This window comes from Primulina tabacum, chromosome 5 (assembly GCF_025594145.1).
Source record: "Primulina tabacum isolate GXHZ01 chromosome 5, ASM2559414v2, whole genome shotgun sequence".
Classification (NCBI taxonomy): Eukaryota; Viridiplantae; Streptophyta; class Magnoliopsida; order Lamiales; family Gesneriaceae; genus Primulina; species Primulina tabacum.
In genome coordinates, this window is record NC_134554.1 from 38,755,409 (window position 1) to 38,771,043 (window position 15,635).

General features: G+C 31.1%; 1 long non-coding RNA gene across 1 annotated transcript; it reads right to left on the reverse strand.

Moving 5' to 3' along the window:
• Nucleotides 1-3,062: 3,062 nt before the first annotated feature.
• Nucleotides 3,063-4,599, reverse strand: LOC142544998 (uncharacterized). The gene is made up of 3 exons (XR_012820187.1): nucleotides 4,419-4,599; nucleotides 4,109-4,193; nucleotides 3,063-3,697 (listed from the first exon to the last, which is right to left on the reverse strand). It is a non-coding gene; the product is annotated as an uncharacterized LOC142544998 (long non-coding RNA).
• Nucleotides 4,600-15,635: the final 11,036 nt, after the last annotated feature.

Consider the following 15,635-nt stretch of genomic DNA (forward strand, 5'->3'; position numbering starts at 1 on the left):
CGTGCTTGACTTGGGGTAATTTTGGGATGGATGACCTCCGGGGAAGTTTCCCAGGGTGCGTGTGAGTGAGAACATAAGCACGCTGGAAAGACCCGTCTTGATACAGTGAGGATAGTCATCAAATCTGGGGCGTTACAGTGGTATCAGAGCCGACCTCTCCGAGTACGATGTGGTTCGGGGACGAACCAAGCGGAAGCTGGTGGGCATGTGAGGCCCGGGGCCGAAGATGGCGGGAGATAATCGTCGGTGCCATGAGGTTGTACGGACAATGAGCGGCTCCTGACAGGCTTCTAAGCGGAGGGAACATGGATGAACCGATCTTACACCGGAAGGAAAGGGATTTCGAAACTGTTCAGGTATGAGACTGTAGAGTTGAAGAGAGCTTAAAAGATTTAAGATGTACTACTCATATCAAGAAGGTGCATCTTCTTTTCAGTAGCTCATCACATAAGAACTCCAAAGTTAAGCGTGCTTGAATTGGCGCAATTTTGGGATGGGTGGGTGACCTCCTGGGAAGTTTTCCAGGGTGCGTGTGAGTAAGGACATAAGCACGCTGAAAAGACCCGTCTTGATACAGTGAGGATAATCGTCAAATCCGGGGCGTTAGATTAATATTGCTGAAGGTATTCTTATCCAATGTCTAATATAGGATATCATTGGAAACATTGTCTAGATTTTTCTTTTTTGTCAACAGTAGTAAACTCCATTCTTGATTTTTCAATAATCTGAGGAGTATTATCAGATATGACAATGTCAATGTTACCTTTCATGATTTTTATTGGCCCGTCTGTGAAAACATACCAGATATCATCATCTTATGTAGCTAAATGAGCCGCATCCTGATCTTCCAATCATCAAAGTCTTCTTTGAGAACATTGATATTTAGGTGAACCAAACCATTTTGAGTATAGTGTTAAGAGACAAAAATTAACCTTCTCTGTTACCACTTGTTAGGCTCAGAGATTAATTTAAAGGGGATAAATAAAGTATCTCAATAAATTCTGAAAATATTTTAGTTGATTCAACAACACTTCAATGTATTCTTGTCAGTTGAGTATCCAATAAACCCACAGTGTGTTACTGCTCAAAAAGAGGCTCATTGAATGGGGTGAACGCTGAAAGAATGGTTTGATTATAATTGAGTAATATATCAAATGAATAATTAAATATATGTTGACTGAAATGTAAATGACACAAATTTTTTTCTGAATGTTCGGAGAGTTCAACACACGTACATCACACTTCTTCCTTGCGGAAGGATTGCACTAAAAAATTTACATCACCTAGTCATATACACGCTAAGTAACTTTACAAATAATTATTTATATGATGATATCAGTATATGACGAATATTTGTTATTTGGATGCTGGATGTATTATTTTGGGATGTTCAATAATATACTGAGTTTATATTTTTTTATTTATTATTTTTGTCATTTTGGTTATTTATAAATGAATTTAAATTTTTATGTCTGATTTAAAATTAGTTCATTGATATATTTAATTTTTAACAAGCTCAAACTCGAGCTCAATTCTATGCTTTACGAGCTCAAAAACGAGCCGAGCTCAAGCCATGCTTATTAAACATGATAAACGAGTTATTAATGAATCAATCTCGAGCCTTTCTTGATCAATTTGATAAACAAGCTTTTAACAAGCCGAGCTCGAGCTTTTCTCGAGTTTAGTAATTTCAAGACAAACCGAGCTCGAGCCTCAAACAATCTTAAAAGAGCCAAGCTCAAGGCGGATACTATTTGGTTTGGTTTGGTTTGGTTTGGATAATTTACATCCCTATGTGTATCCAATAATGACACATATGATCTTATGAATCTCATACAACTTTACAGCGCGTCCTGATTTTTTTAGTATGATAAGTTAGAAGATGTGAGTGATTTCTCAATTTCATGAAAAAGTGAGTTTTGTGAACACATCATGAAATCTTTTTATAAACCATCTTCAACGTTCAAATGAGAATGACTCTTTTTCCATTATGAGTACTTGAATCCAAGAATAAACTTGTTATTTTTTTTTGTACCCAAAATGGCAGCGATCAATTAGTACAGATAAAACGGATGTCACTAGTGTAGTCTGAAAGATCATCGTAAGATAATAACTTTCTGACTGTTGCTTCTGGTTTTGTATTACTTCATTCTCAGTTCGGTATACTGATACTTTTTATAGGTGTGTTATGATTCTCCTTAAACAGATCAATACCAAAAACTATGGTTCTGATTTTCCTTAATAAATATTGCTGCTGGTTTACTTTAAGCTACTTAATACCAAAAAATCTGGTTCCAGTTTTCCTTAAGGGTTTTTCCTAAGCAGCACATCACCACAATAAAAATATCCTTATGAATTTTCATCCTGAAAAAATGTGTCATTAATACAAAAATTATTGATACTAGTTACTCTGCACACGCGATGCGTGTGTACAGTCTTTTTTATCATTATCGATGAACTAAAATGAAATTTGACAAATTATGGAAGGACTAAATTGATATTTTAATTGTTGAAATAAAAAAATAAAAATAAAAGTGAATGTTGAAATTTAAAAAAAAAAACAAAAAACAAAAGTGTAATATTTATATCATATAAGGGTAAAGTTGGAAGAAAAAGTTGATGTCCCCTAGGTGGTTACTATCATGCCATCACTCTTAATAAAATAGAATAGATATGTTTGGGTACTCAGAAATCATATATCAGTGTTAGATCTGAAACATGTAGTACTCAGAGATCATATATTAATGCCATATTTTCAAGGTTTTGTACCTAATTTTTATCCGAAAAAGAAGTATCATTAATATCAAAATTTGTTTTACATATTTGCATACTAAAAAAATCATATATTAGTCACATATTTAAAACAGTTATTCCTGAAATATCATATATTTGTTTCATAGTTTCAATATTTTATATCGAATTTCAGCTGAAAAGTACATGTAAGCCTATGAAGTGCAGAAATATTTTTTGTATTAGTCAAGGAATGCAGAAAAAGAATCAGTCTAACAGATATTGAGCACACAGTTAACTATTGGGATGCGGATATTTGATCATTTGCTCCTTCAAGCCCCATTAAATCTATTAAATATAGGGATAAAAGCATAAATAAAGAGTGGATTGTTCAGAAAATTTGAATTAAGATGCAATAAATATCATATATAAATTTTCAGTTTGGTATACGTAACTTTAAAAATTAAATTAGATTGGTAGATTAAATTGATGTGTGCCAAATACACATGAAAAAATGTGTAAAGAGGCGGTTAACTTAATGTAAACTAGCAACCGAGGCACACGCGTTGCGTGTATCATGAATATATGAGCCTGATATATTAAACATTCATGATATCACAACACCATTACACCAAAATATTTTGTATCATGAATATATTATTGAAATTCAATGGATTCCGAAGCTTAAATAAATATGCCAACCTCAATTAAATTAACAAATTAAAAACCATTTAAAAAACTCATAGAAACTTGAGAAGAACACAATAAAGAAAATTGAGCACCATTTTCACACCAATTGTACAAAAATAAAATAAAATTAGATAGATGATAACAAACCAAAAAAATCAATTCACGACTACATTAACATGGAACATCGAAAACAAAAATGCAAAAGGTTCCAAATCTTCATCATCCAAGTTATTCTTCAGCTGCTCCTTTTTGAGAAGATTCGGAACATTCTCATCTTCTGAAAGATGAAAATCGTCAACCATATTCATTTGAACAAAACCAATGAGATTGAATCTTATATTGTCACAACAGAAAGCCACACTTGCATTTTTCCAATGCACATATTTTGCTACAGTTGCAAGATAAAGAAGTAGATTGTCTAGAAAAAAAAAATTCTAGTATATTTAGCCTTTATAGATCAGAACATCTTTGCAATGAGCTCCGATTATGTAAAGTTAATGTTTACACATATTTTAGGGAAAAGATATCCAAAGCCAATTTTAAATAAAAACACCCTAAATAATTTCCGTAGGAGGGGCGTTCAGGGAGGAAAAAGCACAGATGAAAATTTAGGGAATAGTCAAGAAAAATAACGGCCCAAAAAAATCAAAAAACTTCGAACATTCAGATAAGAGTCGACTTAAATTACTCCAGTCCTCCATCAAGGTCTGACTCTTCTACACCCAGTGGATAACTTCAGATATCGACAGTCCCTTTGTTAAAAAGGGAAATAACTGTCAAATTAGCCATTGCAATACATCATAGGAGGCCCGGAGTTCATAATTACAGATCAATCGATTACAGTTGTAAGAGAAAAAACGCACCAAAACCCACGAATACAATAGGATCAAAAAAGAGAAACCCGTATTCAAACTCAAAAGTTCAAGAAACATAATCGAAGAAAAGTAATAATCGCTTCGCTTCTAATAAATTACGGTTTCTTGAAACGAAGATCTCACCTTTCATGATAAACCGATCCTTGATTTCTTCAAGTAAATTACTGATCGAATGAGAAGAAATCAAATTAAAATAATAGATGCCAGTACGGCGAAAAGACGAAGCGCAAGAGCGGGAGGGTGAGGATCCGAGAGAGAAGATTTGTGAGGATCCAGATAATTTCGAGAGAGAAGAATTGTGAGGGTAAATTATTTAAATAACATTTTAAAGAAATTATTTTAAATTAGTTTTATTTATTATTTATTATGATATATGATGAAAATTAACTAATTTGACACAAATATAGAGCAGTGCCTATTATTTATCATTGCGTTCGAATATTTACTTTTATTATCGTAATATTTTTCGCACAGTGCTAATCATGAATTTTTTTATAATTTGGCCAAAATCTGTCCCATGTCTAGTTTCTATTGCATTTAAGCAATATATATTATTTGTAACAAACTAACTATAATTACTTTTAGTATTTTAAAATTAGGCAAAAACTTGTGTGAGACGCTCTCACGGGTCGTATTTTGTGAGACATATATATTATTTGGGTCATCCATGAAAAAATATTACTTTTTATGCTAAGAGTATTACTTTTTATTGTGAATATTGGTAGGGTTGACCCGTCTCACAGATAAAGATTCGTGAGACCGTCTCACAAGAGACGTACTCCTAAAATTAAATGTACAAAATTATCACTAAAAAAACTCGTCTAACAATTTTAGATCTAAAAATTTAATCATATTGTTCAATATTTCTTTCTCAATTGATAATATAATCAATCCATTCAATTTTTTGTTGTGGCATGATTGATCAGAGAAAAAGTTTTGACGATCAATAACTTTGAGAAATTTCGTTTTGCACTTAATACTTCAATCAGGACAGTGAACAAGATTTTATAAACAATGTGACCATTTGGAAAATATCCATCCATTTTTTTTCCAAATATTTCACCACTTCAATTGCCCGATTTTTTTTCTCTTAGAAAATGAAAACTTCAAGAATATCAACTCTGAAAATAAATTATTTTCATTAATATCAAAAAAAATCTTATGAATCAGATAATATGTTTTTATATTTGTCAAACTACACTACTATATAATAAATTTATGGAATAAAAAAGGTTTTTTTTGTTAATGCTATATTTACAATAAGGGTTAAAACTGGATTTCAAAATGCATTTGAAATAACAAACTATCATTGCATTTTATTTTGGAAACTCTTTCAAAAATATATTTACGATAGTTTTATCATTTCAAATGTACTTTGTAATCTAATATGTAACTCATATTGTACATTTAGCACGATCCTTATAATTGGCCTAGAAAAAATAATTTAATATTGGGAAAAATTTATCAAGAGACTCATGAATATTATAAAAGTTTATATTGGAAACGGAAAAAATAAACTTTTGTGATACTAAGGAAAACATACTCATGAATAATAAATTTACATTGAGTCATTTATACTATTATATAATATTTTTTCAAAATTATGAGCCCGATTCGTATGATTCTTTTGCCTCCAAATAAGAAACATGGTTTGTACTCATTAGTCAAATCTTTCTTGTAATGATTATGTCTTCTTGGGTTATGGAAATTGCCAGATTCTTTCTTAGGAATTTGCCAAAGTTTTTCAACAACAATGACGTTGCATCAATGCTCAGTTGCTATGTTAGCTTCTCTTTAAAGACATATTGATAAATTGTTGTAGTAGCCAGAGCCTTCATGAGTTTGGCTGTTGATTTATCATCAGTTCGAGTTTCAAGTTCAAATTCATATGCTTTAAGATCAGTAAACAGATCGTGCAACTCAAGCTTGTTAGGTTCTTTTGATTCACAAATAGCTATAGTTCAATAAGGATACTGCTAATGCTTTCATCGAAGTTTGGCATAGATTCTCTAGCCTTCATCTTGATACTGTCAAACCTTTGAATAACAACATACATTTTGTTCTCTTTTGTTTGATTGATTCCTTTGTATAGTTGTATCAGTTACTCGCATATGTCTTTGGTTGTGGAACCCATATTAATATTGATGAAGGTATTCTTATCCAATGTCTAATATAGGATATCATTGGAAAGTGTCTAGATTTTTGTTTTTTTGTCAACAGTACTAAACTCCATTCTTGATTTTTCAATAATCTGAGGAGTATCATCAGATATGACAACGTCAATGTTACCTTTCATGATTTTTATTGGCTCGTGTGTGAAAACATACCACATATCATCATCTTATGTAGCTAAATGAGCCGCATCCTGATCTTCCAATCATAAAAGTCTTCTTTAGAGAACATTGGTATTTTGGTGAACCAGACCATTTTGAGTATAGTGTTAAGAGACAAAAATTATCCTTCTCAGTTACCACTTGTTAGGTTCAGAGATTAATTTAGAGGGGGTAAATAAATTATCTCAATAAATTCTGAAAATATTTTATTTGATTTGGCAACACTTCAATGTACTCTTTTCAGTTGCGTATCCAATAAACCCACAGTGTGTTACTGCTCAAAAAGAGGCTCATTGAATGTGCCGAACGCTGAAAGAATAGTTTGATTCACTACAAGAAAAATAATTTTTCGCAGCACGTCATCAACAGCGTACATTAAAAGCACACTGCGAATATTACTTTTAACGGCGTGCACCCATATGTGCGCTGTTAATAATGTTGTACTTGACAGAAATAATTACGTACATTAAAAGCACGCTTCGGATAGTAATATCCGCAGCATGCATTTATGTGTGCTGTTAATAAATTATATAAACGACAGCGTGCAGTTATATGTGAGCTGTTAATAACCTATGCAATTTTCGCAGCGCACAATAAAGGCACGCCGTTAATAGTATCATTAACAACGCGCATGTTTATGTGCGCTGTTAAAAGTAAATCATTTAAAAAAAATCGTGTCTAGACATTAACGGCGTACATTAATTGCACGGCGTCAATATTCTTATTCACAGCATGCATATTAGCACGCTGCAAAAAAAGGGAGCCTAATTGCAATTTTTAAATTGGCGACAGTTTTGGTTAAACCGTCGCTAATTTAAAAGTGACGACGGTTTAAAAAAACCGTCACTATATCTAGCGACAGTTCAACATAAACAGTCGCTGATTTTAAATCGACGATGGTTTATTAAAAACACCGTCGCTATTAGCGACGGTTCTATATCAATCGTCGCCATTAGCCGTATTAACTTCTGTCACTAATTTGAATTAGCGACGGTTCAATAAAACCCGTCGCTATTAGCGACAGTTCTATTTTAACTGCGTTGATAGCGACGGTTTAGATAAAAATCGTCGCTAATAGTCGCAAATTGTCTATAAATATCCGATTTCCGTTCCAATTTTCTCCACACCACTTCACAACACTTAAAATTTTTCTCTCTTATACGATTTTAGTTTCGATTTAGGGTACATTTTTTGTTTCAATTTTTGGTTAATTTTTTAAGTTTTAGTTAAGATCATAAGTATTGTTATCATAGTCATATTGTAGTTTTTTTTTAAATTTATTTAAAAAATAAAAGTAAATTTTTTTTTTACTTTAACGAAAAAAGTAGCGACGGTTAGTAACCGTCGCTAAATTAACGACAGATTTAAAATCGTCGCTAAATTAGCGACGACGATGACGTTTTTTTACCATCGCCGATTTCAAAAACCGTCGCTAATTTTAGATGTTTTATGAATATTAATGGCGTACATTGCACGCTGCGGATAATTGTATTAACGGCGTATATATACACGTCGCGGATCATAGTATTAACAGCGTGCACATGTACGCCGCGGATAATCTTGAACTTTCAACAGCTTGCAGTTGTGCAATGTGCACCGCGGAAAGAGAATTTGCGCGCTGCTAAAAACCATTTTTGTTGTAGTGATTATAATTGACTAAGCTATCAAATGAATAATTAAATATATGTTGACTGAAATTTAAATGACACAAATTTTTTTCGGGATGTTCGGAGAATTCAAGACACGTACATCACACTTCTTCTTTGCGGAAGGATTGCACTAAAAGATTTTGACAGTCACAAATTTTGGATCTGCCCACTTCAGCAGTACTTACCACACTATCTAATTGAAACTCTTAGTAATTTCTTCTAACAAAACATAACAATATACTTATTGTCATATTACAAGTATTAGGGAAATGATTTGCTAAGAACAAATAAGATCGTCAAATATCATAATGAACAACTAAGCATGTGCTTTCTTTTATCAGTTGGTCTCTTAAATACATTGAAACTTTTCACAAATGCACAAGAGTGTCGTAAGTGTAAGCAAGAATCAGAGAGCCAAAAAATTGATATATTCCTCTATTTAAAATAATCAGTAAAATAAAATCTGATATCAATTCCAAATTAAATAGTCGTTGGTCACGTCATTATCCTTTCTGGAAATAGTACACTGAGCAGTCCTTGCGGATTTCTTACATTCTGATGGGAATCAGACTGTTATTACGAAAAACTTTATCCGGTATTTCACCTAAGCTCTGATTTTTATCACCGAATTTACTGATATTCTTCAGAGAATGTTTGGATTTGAGCTGATTGATCGACTGAAATAAACTGTTAGTTAGGTTCCCATCAGTTGTTCTTAGATCAGTAGGCTTTTATAGCATTAATCCTTTGCCATAGATTATTTTTCGGTTCAACAAGGCTTAGGCATTAATTGGACTCTATCTAACAGTTTTTCTTAGGATTCCTTCTTTGAATTCAGTTCAGATAGGCTTTGTGTTTATCTATTAAATCAACAGCCTTGTTAAATTACCAAAATGTAAGTATTCTAATAGATACGGTGTGTTTAAGGAGAAAACCTTACATATTAATATTAATGTTCTAAAAATCTCAGCCTAGAACCGCTAGGGTGGTGGGTGGTTGCCCAATGCCCCAACTTTTGGCTGGGCAACGCTTCTAGGAGTCTTCAAATTAATCGTCTGCTTAGGCTGTCTATGCGCCACTTAGGTCGTTTCGTAATTTTTTTAAAAAATATTGAAAATAATCAAAATCAAACTTAATCTCCAGTTTAAAGTTTAGAACATATGATGTGTTGATTGAAACATAAAAATTTATTAATATCTGTATGTTAATAATTTATTATTATAATTGAAAATTTTATAAAAAAATATATATTTCATACAAAAACATAATATTCATGAAAATCTAAGGGATTTAAGCTTAAAAAGAATTATCTAGGTGAATAGGCGCTAGGTGGTAGGTAGCCGCTCGCTACCGTCTATCGCTTTTTAGTACAATGATTAATATAATCAATTACCACGTGAATTATATTTCGTATTACTTCCAATTTTTTATGGAAAGGTAAATGGCCAGCTGTTGTTTATTTATTTATTTATTTTATATCAATTTAAATAGAGATTTCAGAAACTTATAAGAATTTTGATAGAAAATTTTGGAAAAGAAAAATTAAAGGTTGAATTTTATTTCAACAAACAAAGAAAAGCCAAAAATTTCGATACAGACTTAAAATAATGTTTTATGGCCTAGTGAGAGGGTAGGCAACAGTCCACATCACCAGCTAATTTTCAGTCAACTTCATCATAAAAGCGTGAAGACTTCCCCCCCAAAAAAAACATGAAGAATGCCCAAGGTTTTTATCAATCTACATCAATTGTAACAAATTTATACTGTCGGTTTTAAAAAATAAACATAAAGACTAGACCTGATCACGGGTTGGATTTGGTCCAGGTCCTGGTTCGGGACGGAAAAATCTCGATCCTTAACTGGTCAACCTGCGACCTTTTACGGTCCGAGTGATGAAACCGGATATCTAAATCCAGATTTGGTTAATCGTCGGTTTCGGGTCTAATTTAACCCTTCAAGTTTTTAAAAAACGATTATGTATATTTTTAAAAAAATGTAAAGAATAAAAAAATAAATTTTAAAAAAATCTTGCACTATTGAATTTATTAAAATTCTATCAAATATTTCATTATCTCAATAAAATATTTCTCAATGAAAATTATGTTACAATTCAACTTTCAACATTTTATATAAAAAATTTATTACATTTCATTATGTTCAATCACATTCACTCCCATTTCTTCTCGTCGCTATTTCGGATGTTCCTTTGGTTTCGTCTTGATCTTCTTCGTCACTTTTAATACGTTATTTCGGCCAGTGGATTTTGACCCATCATTAAGCAAACATTGGACTTCCGAATTTTTGACCTTAAGCTAGAACATCTCTCATACAATGTATTTTCTCAAATACTAAAATTTTGTTCCACTACAACGGTTGAAACAGAACAAACTAGAAATTTTTTGACATTATAGAAAAAAATTGATGTGTTTGTTTTTTTTTTTCGACCACCATCATCAAATGTTTTCTCATCTGTACCATTAAAATAAAAAATAAAGATAACATAATTCTCAAGTTCTTGACTAAAACTTGAAAATCCTCATGGACGTTTTGGTTGTTCTCTTAATAAAAGTTATGATTTAGTAAGTTTAGAAGCAATATTACTATTGATAGTTGATTGTGTTTCATTTTGAACAATTTGTCCATCATATTTGGTGTTATATTTATTATAAATATCATATAAATGAGTTTTAATATTAAACAAAATCAATGAGTTATTAAGAATAGTTTTCATAACATGGTCTAAAGATTCATAATATAATGTTAACATTTATTGTAAACCATCTAATTAAAATCTATGATCTAAAACAAAAGCCCATAAAACTATTTCAGGAATTTTTAAAAATAATTTTGCCATTTTTATTCATGACATAAATACATTGAACTGAATCGTCGTTATTGGATTTAATATATTTACTAGAAATATATGCAATATTGCAACAATATGTTATAACTAAATGAGAAGTAGGATAATAAACATCGGATAATGGATCGCTAGCATAATTAAAACTTTTAAAATTTCACAAATACTAGTACATATGTTTCATTGATTTGAAATTGAATAAATATCATAAGATTGATCACGTTTCTTAGGTTAAGCGTATATGAGTGAGAGTAATACTGAGATGGATGACTCCTAAGAAATTCTAGTGCATCAAGCTGCCGACGTTATGCTGCTTGATCTGATTGGCTAGATAGCGCGTAAAAGAGTGACATAAGATTTTAATGGATAATATTTTCTTTGCCGAGGACATGATCGACAGTAGAAAAATGATAAGACTGATCTATAAGAGATATGAGACAACACTAGCAGATAGACACGCACCTCCTCGGATTCATGGGCTAACAGCCCAACCCATTAACACCGAAGTAAGTGCACTTTACTCTGTCACGAGTATAAACTAATAATATTGTGCATTGGCTAACAACTATAGATTTTGGCCTAGTGGTAAGAGCTTGATCCTAACAATTGGTATCAGAGCAAAGCCATGATTGGTTAGGTAAGCTATAAAAGAGTGACACCAGATCTTAACGGGTAATATTGTCTCTGCAGGGGACATAATCGATGATGGAGAAATGGTAAAACTGATCTCTAATAGATATGATACAACATCAGCAGATAGACATGCACCTTCCCAAATTCATGAGCCTAACAGTCCGACCCATTAAATCTGAAATAGGCACACTCTGATGCCACGAGTATAAAGAATAAAGTTGTATATTGGCTAACAGCTATTGCTCTTGGACTAGTGGTAAGTGTTTGATCTTAACAATGGTGATGAAAAATATACATAATAAATCTTCGTATTCAAAAAAAATAATAATAACAATTTATATGTTGAATTTAAACGAATTGGAATGACTTGTGCAAATCATTTATGCCTTATACAATTTATTTTGAAAATTTTGCCACATTGTTTCATAACTAGGGATTGTGTCCATAAATAATTAATTGTGTTCCAAATTGGTTCAATATGTGATAATAAATTTTTTAGTCCATCTTGAACACACACATTTAAAATATGACATGTACACTTAATATACAAAATTTACCACCTAATGATGATTTGCATATTTCAATAAGATTACTAATACTAGAAGTATTTGGACTAGAATTGTCGAAAAAAATTGAAAAACTTGAGAAATTAGATCATATTCTTCTAAATAACAAATATAAGTTGAGAAATATTTTTTTCCGTGTGTGTTTCATTAAAAAATATATATGCGAACAATATTTTTTGAATTTTCCAATAATTATCAATCTAATGATATGTAATACTCATATATGAATAACTTTATCAACGATCACTCCAAATATCGAAACACAAAGAAAATTTATTTTAAACTTGAAAATTTTTTAATTATTTTTTTAACAAAAAAATTTCTTTTTTAAGTGTGTATTTGAGAGTATTTTGTGTGATACATCTAATAGAAAGATCTTCACTTGTAGAATGCCAGTGTTCAAAAAATAATTTATCACTTAAAATAAAATAAAATTGTTTAACCGCACAAAATCTAGCAGTTTCTTCTCTAAATTTAGATTATTCAAATTTAAAAAGTTGAGTATCATTACCTGATTGAGAAGAGTATGCTGGAATTTGAGTTTGAAAATGATCGATACCAATTTTCACCATATGATTTTTCTATACGTGCCGCGTCAAAGTTCCATAACCACCTCCTTGTTGAAATTTTAAGTTATCAAACAAAATTTTCATTTGACTTGCATATCTCTGGAGGGAAGTGCCACCATTTCGAAATTTTTAGGGAAGATATTGGAATATTTTGATAATCAAGAAACATTTGAGAATTAGAGAATGAGAGAAAATTAGTAAAAAATATGAAGGGGGAGGGGTTTTATAGAAAGAAAATTTGGAAAAAAATATTTGTGCAACGGTCGAGACAGGCCGACCGACGGGTCAACTTGTCGGCCGATTCCGATTCTGGTCCGAGTTTGACCCAGCTCTTTGCTAGGTCTAATAAAGATGTAATAGACACTATTTATCTATATTTAATTTAACTGAGAACTTCTTGATTTACCAATATTGTACACAACTTTGATGACCGTAAAAATTAAATCTTTTAAAAAATACAGTAATTAAAATACCATATTTTGATCACTCTATTAGGGCAATTATTGTTTCCTAACAGTTATCTCCGAATAATTACACTTTTTGTAATTCTTGATAATCAAATATGTGATTGACTCTAATATAAATTATAGGACCGAGTGCTTATCAGTTTCAAAAAAATATAGCTAGTGACAATAATGTTACTCTTAATCTTTTAAACTGTACAACAATCCAAATACCATGTTTCGAAAATGTAAAATGCAGCATTTTTTAGTGGATTTGTTATAAATATTTAATTTTTTGTTAATTAATTAGTTGTTAACTAGTAGGATTTGATGTTACAAACTTACCAATTACACAATTCTAACCGATTCTCTTTTCCTTCTGCCAAACTCAACCTTCATGTTAGGGCAAAGTATTTAATGGACACCTAAAAATTAAAATTTATAACAATATGGTAAATAAAAAAAAGCTTCATCTTGATCATGTAAATTTGATTAATTTTATTACTACAAAAACATCAAGATATATTATTTAAGTATTTATTAAAATATTTTATCTTCCTAACAATTCGGTTTTTTATTTTTCTTTCTTCTCCTTTTCCAAATAGGTTACAATAAATATTTATCTTCCTTTCTTTTTCATCAAAGAGATATTGTTTTAGAGTATCAAAGAGATATCATCTTTTGAATAACTTAAAATAAGTTCAAACTTATTTATAGGCCTACACAAGTAGGTAGGAAAGAATCAATACATGTTCATAATCAGAAATATAATGTCAAAAAATTGTAATTTTAGAAAATAAAACACCAGTCGAAAATATTTTCAATACAAAATTATCGTAAAGAGCTATTATCATCTTACCAAAAGTTAAAGCGAATGATAATGGTGCAACAAATATATTTAAACTCATACAATAACCCGAAAACCATGTTTCCATCGCAACTCTCATACGAAAATTATTGATTCCCAACAAATTGTTCACTCAGTAATCCATGATAATCGAACACGTGACAATGACTCTAATATCAATTATATGATCGACTGTTTGGTGTTTCACCAAATGCAATAGCTAATGATAAATACACATGTAAATTTTTTTAAAGCGTACAGAAACTCAAACACCATATACGAAAGATTAGGTCCATATCTTGTTATGTGATTATACTTTTTCCAAACTTTAACATGCATTACATGCTCTAATGAACTTAGGAATATGAGTTAGTCTATCCTTCATGAAATATTTCATTAAAGCTTTTGACGTCATTTGTTCCGTACAATGAACTTCGAAATGTTGAAATAATTTCATAGTCTTTTGTGAATATTTAATGTTTAATAGCTTAGGACAATTAGATGGTCCTAACGCTATATTAATTCATAAATATCTCCCTTTAATATAATGGTCCTAACTCTATTGATTTATTAAATATATCTCTTAATTAACACAATTGAGATGTTTCTCATAAATTATTTTTCTTAATTATATACTATACATGGGAGATAATTTTAATGTTGTTAAAAGTTATAATGACACCCGGCCTTTCTGTAGTCTTCATTTTATTTTTTTCTTCGACTCTGCGTAGGTATGCTTTCAATTTTGTAGACATATCTCCTACTTGACCCGAACCATGAAAAATAATAATTTTTTGACAAAAATATTACTTTTCACTCGAAATATTGACCGAGTCGACCCATCTTACAAATATAGATTTTTGAGACCGTTCCGCAAGAGACATACTGGAGCTATCTATGTTCACTGCAAAAAAAAGGCCTACGACAACCGTGTTTCACCGTTGTCGTAAGTCTTTTAAAACTGTTGTTAAAGCCTCTGTGGTTAAAAGGTGCGCTCAAAAACAACGATTTTTATCCGTTGTTGTAGCTACAATTCAAAAACCGTCGCAAATAAAATTAGCGACGGATTTACTTATAACCGTCGCTAATTAGCGACGGATAGCGACTGTTTAAAAAATCGTCGCTAAAATTAAGGACGGTTAATTCATGATTTCTGTCGCTAATTTTAGCGATGGCTAATTCATGATTGCCGTCGCTAATATTTTCAGTAATATAAAAAAATTACTTTTAATAATTTAATAAATTTAAAAAAACTTACAATTTGAATAGGCGAATAATATTTATGATCTTAACTAACATTTAAGAATTTATCAGAAAGTTAAAGCGAAAAAAATTACCTTAAATCGAAACTAAAATATCGTAAGAAGAAAAATTTTAAGTGTTGTGAAGTGGTAAAATCGTGTAAGAGAGAAAATTTTAAGTGTTGTGAAGTGGTGTGTG